This window comes from Bos indicus x Bos taurus, chromosome 3 (genome assembly GCF_003369695.1).
Source record: "Bos indicus x Bos taurus breed Angus x Brahman F1 hybrid chromosome 3, Bos_hybrid_MaternalHap_v2.0, whole genome shotgun sequence".
Taxonomy (NCBI): domain Eukaryota; kingdom Metazoa; phylum Chordata; class Mammalia; order Artiodactyla; family Bovidae; genus Bos; species Bos indicus x Bos taurus.
In genome coordinates, this window is record NC_040078.1 from 33,300,141 (window position 1) to 33,305,235 (window position 5,095).

Here is a 5,095-nt window from a genome sequence, read left to right on the forward strand (position 1 = left end):
TTAGGAACATCAAGTTTTTAATTCTCAGGGACTTTTTAGCCTAGAAGCATTTTCCTGGATGCCCCATTCTCCCTTGGGAAGAATAAAAGCAGTTCATGGAACTTAATTCTTCACATTTCCCCTGAGTGACATATACAAGGTGAACAATGGAGGAAGAGCTCAGCAGAGTTCGAGATGCACGCCCAAGCCAGTTGGGAATTCTGCTGGGAGAATTCAGCTGTAGTTTTCTTCCCTGACAAATGTGGTGAGCTGATCTGAGCTGGCTGGGTTCTAAGTGCAGAGGAAGTGATCCTGGGGACAGAACCAAGACAGGAACTGCATATAGCTTGACAAAGTTTTGAATGCGCAAAATGTCATAGCCCTCCGGCAATCTTTAGGCATCATTTAGGATTACATTTGCCTTCCCGTGTAACAGAAACTTATGTTGGCTTACCCAATTGAATAATTTTTAATTTTTTGTCATATAACAAGAAGTCAGGAGGTAGGGAGTCCAGTGATATTGTTAACAAAGTCTTGAAGTACCTTAGAGCATTCTAGCTTCCTGCTCTCCGTTCAAGCATGAGGCTTTTCTTCCCAGAGTCATGAGCCGGCTGCTCCATTCCCACTCATCTCCTCTTCCCAGGCAGGAAGAAAGGGAGGGGTGAGGCCCACATGCAGTCTTCTCCTCTTGGGCATTTGCCTTTTATTAAGGGATGGACAGCCTTCCCAGGGATGTTTACCTGTATTTTACTAGCTGTCCCTGTGTAAATCTGCAAGTAAGCCTGAGAGATCAGATATTTCAACTGAGCACTGCCACCAAATAAAATTGGTGTTCATTTACCAAAGATTAAGGGGAGAAAGAATTCTAGAGTCTGGGCTATTTCATGAGTGAACCACCCATGCTTCAGTTTCATGTTGAATAAACCAACACTTGCTTTGTCACAGTCCCCTTTCAAAATCCTTTTCAGCATGCCTCGGACAACCTATTACTTTATTTACTTTTGGCTGCACTGGGTCTTTGTTGCAGCACATGGGCTCTTTGTTGCTGTGTACAGACTTCCTCTAGTTGTGATGAGCAGGGGCTAGAGAGTATCTCTAGCTGCCAAGCACAAGCTTCTCATTGCAGGGGCTTCTCTTGTTGCAGAGCAGAGGCTCTAAGGCTCGCAGGCTTCAGTAGTCATGGCACATGGACTTGATTGCCTTGCTGCATGTGAGATCTTAGTTCCCAGACCAGGCTTCAAACCCATGTCCCCTGTGTTGGCAGGCAGATTCTCACCAGGGAAGTCCCCAACATATGACTTTAAAATATTGTCAGGAAGCACTACATGAGGAGAAAGTCTTGCAGTGGGCTCCCCATGTGCCCAGTCATGCCCCTGTGCTGGCCCCTGAATCACTCCTAAAATAGTTTTTTCAGGGTGGCAGGAGTCAGGTTGCCTGGGCCCAGACGTCAGTTTACTGTGGGGCTCCTCCATGTCCTTGACCTACCTTGCGAGTTCTTGAGGAGGATGGCTCCAATTCATAAATAACAGGAGCCATCTGCAAGAGGCTGGGCAAAGGCTGAGCCTCGCTGGCGAACCAACAGTGTTCACCCCTGCTATTCGGCAGACTCCAGGCAGGCTTGCAGCCCAGCAGCCCCGAAGGGCATTAGGTTTCAGCAGCCAGAGACTGTGTGTGGGAGGTGCTCCCAGACAAGATAAGCTGGCAGTGGGAGGCTTAGGACTGAGGACCTAGCTTTGCATAAAGCTATGATTTTCTCCAGTTTCTTGGTGGATCAACACTTCTACTCCAAGCCCCTTCCAAGAGTGATAACTAACTATAAGATCTGTAGATTTTGCTCTAACTGAACTGAATTGATATTAAGTTTGCTCAAACACTGTTTTAAGAATTTTTGCTCCATTCTCATGAAAGTGGCATAACATAGGTGACTCTGAGCAGGGCTAATAATCACTTCTGTGGATGATTAGAAGAGGGGTGGATGAGTAGTTTTGTGCTTTTCTCATTGTCAAATAAATATATACACACTGTTAAAACTTTAGAAAATACAGAAAAGTTTTGAGAAGCAGGAAATAAAAACCCTTTATAAATCTTAGGACTCATATGTATCTTGTATATACACATATGTATATCCATATATATGTGTGTATATATGATATGCTGTTTGCATATGTTTGTGTGTACATTTTATCCCTATACAGTGCCTAGAAAAATTCTGTTCCCAGTATCATTCTCCCATTCTTAATTCCTACAGTCACTTCAATGTTATTTAAGGTAGTGAACCAGATAAAAGATGACGTTTTGTAACATTCCTTGCAATTAGCAAGCGCTACTCTTGAGAGTCCCTTGGACTGCAAGGAGATCCAACCAGTCCATTCTGAAGGAGATCAGCCCTGGGATTTCTTTGGAAGGAATGATGCTAAAGCTGAAACTCCAGTACTTTGGCCACCTCATGCGAAGAGTTGACTCATTGGAAAAGACTCTGATGCTGAGAGGGATTGGGGGCAGGAGGAGAAGAGGATGACAGAGGATGAGATGGCTGGATGACATCACTGACTCAATGGACATGAGTCTGAGTGAACTCCGGGAGTTGGTGATGGACAGGGAGGCCTGGCGTGCTGCGATTCATGGGGTCGCAAAGAGTCGGACACAACTGAGTGACTGACCTGAACTAAACAGATTATATGTGGGAATTAGACGAACTTTCAGGAAGACCCTTAAAGGAGAGAGGAGGGCAGACAGGGCTTGCACGCATGCTCTTTTTTTCCTTTCTGATCCCCCTTTTCCTGCCTGGAATGTGGATGTGATGGCTATCACTCCAGCAGCCATCTTGGATATTTTAGGGTTGAACTGTGTGCTAACAACAGTGATGCAGAAAGCTAGAGAGAACCTGCATGCCTGATAACTTGTCAAGATATCATACAGCCCTGAAATAACTGCCTCTGGACTTCTTCTGTGAAAAAAGATAAACCCCGAGTTTGTGTAAGTCATGTCTGTGGTCACATCTCTGTTAACAACTAAAAGAGATTCTTAGCTGCTCCAGTGCCTGACACAGTGTAAGTGTCCTGTAAAAGTTTGGGATAGCTTAGAAAGAGCTTAGAGAAACTTAGAAAGAACTTCTGGTGATGAAAAGGGTGGGCAAAGAATCCTGACCCTTGCTCTATCATCAGCTGTCTGAGAGACCAAGCTTCATGCTCTCTCTGGGCCTCAGTTTATTTTCAGTGAAGTTTGAGTGTCAGGTTAAATGCTCTCACCTTCTTTGGGCTCTTATCCTTCTGAATCTATGGATTGGACAGAACTGGGTGTTCTCTGGTTCTACCTCTTACCAGCTTCGTAACTGTTGGTGGGTCATCTCTCCTCTTGGAGCCTCAAGCTTTTCATCTCAGTTGCCTAGCATATCAGGTTCACAGGAAATATTTGCTGAATCAATGGGAAAATAGGGGACCATGCTACCTATCTTGGCTGCCTCCCTGCGCGATAGCAAGGATATAGTAAGATAATCCTACACAGTGCCAACTCGAAGAGTGGGTTGCTATGATTCAGCTGGATCCAGGACTGGGTTAACTTGTCTTCCCCCAGCCCCAAGCAGAGCTTTTGGTTGAGACATTTACCAAGACTGGCCTCTACTACAAAATGGCCCTGCCTCCGTTCTCCCCAAGCAGCTTTTTGGATAGCCAAAGTCCTTGGGTGAAGGAACAGAGAGAAAACTAAATCAGTCCTATGACAAGTGTGAGGAAGAAATAGAATCAATATCAATCCCTGCCTGAGTGAAGTTCCAGACACAGCATCCTGCATCTCCCGGCTGACCCCTTTTGAGGATACCAGGAACTCTGCCATCATTTGCCTTCAGGAGAGGAAGCTGTGGCCATCCATGGAGTTCCTTGATTCCCATTGGCCCAGAGCTCTACCTGTACCGTTGTTTTCCAACAGGAAGTTCATTTGCCCTGGCGCTCAATCTCCATGGCAACCCTTGCTTTTGAGACACTGAATGGAAACTGCTGGTGTGGGGAGGCCAGTAGCAGAATACTGATTTGCCAGGGTGTCTGTAACCACGACTGCTTCTCAATACCTTTCCAGATACCCAAAGAGCTAAAAATACATCTGGCTCTGTCTAGGGCTCTCCAGCCAGGCTAAGCATCTTAAAGTGAGTCTGTGCTGACTCTGACCTGCTAATATTGGTTATCTTTGGTAACTTGGGCTTGGGAGACCTAGAGTGGAGCTTTGAATGTAAAAGTGCTGAGCGCAGGTCTGAAGGAGGGGTTATGTTGAAGTAAAAAAGGTAAAGGAGTGAGAAGAAGGATCTCCTGAGAGGAAACCAAAGGGTTGGAGAGGGACAGCCAGCAGAGCACACTGAATCCTGACTCTGCAAAGCGCTGGTGAACTTGCTGGTCTGACTCAGATGAGTCAGGCATTTGTTCTTCTGTTCATTCAACAAGCATACATTAAGTCACACTCTGTTCCAGACTCTGTGCCAGGCACAGGGCTTACAGGTGTGAAAAAGAATGCATATGTTCCCTGCTTTTAGCAGAATTTACAGAATGTTTTGAAATTATCCTGGAAAGTGCAGACATACTCCATATACACCTGGATGCCCTCTCTACCATGCAGTGAGCTTCTTCAACTTGAAGACTGTGTTACATGTAACCTTGGCAGTGTTCCCAGCAATATAGTAGATGGTGAGCTAATACTGGACCAAATGTAACAGGATGGAATGTGACGGCGCTGATGCCACAACTATGGCCTGTTCTGCCGGATTGCAACAGCCCTCGTCGTGGGCTTCCCCAAGGCGCTGGCCAGGTCTGCAGCCTGTGCTCAGGCTGTGAGGCCCTGTGCTGGGGACAGAGGAGGTGGACTGCGCCACTGTCGCCTGCTAAGGGAGCTCAGTGCAAATGACACTCATTCCTGGTCTGCTTGGCCCCTCACCCCACTTCTTTCCCGTAATCGCTGCACATGTCACTCAGTTAATTTCCTGCATTTCCCAAAGCAGGAAGCTGTATAGTGTTTAGAGCAAGCAGTTCATGCCAGGGCTGCTCTTAAAAAGCAGGTGTCACACACTCAGCTCACGGTCCCAGCTCCAACACCGGGCCCCTCCACAAGGCAGATAAGCCTCAGAGGGAGGGAG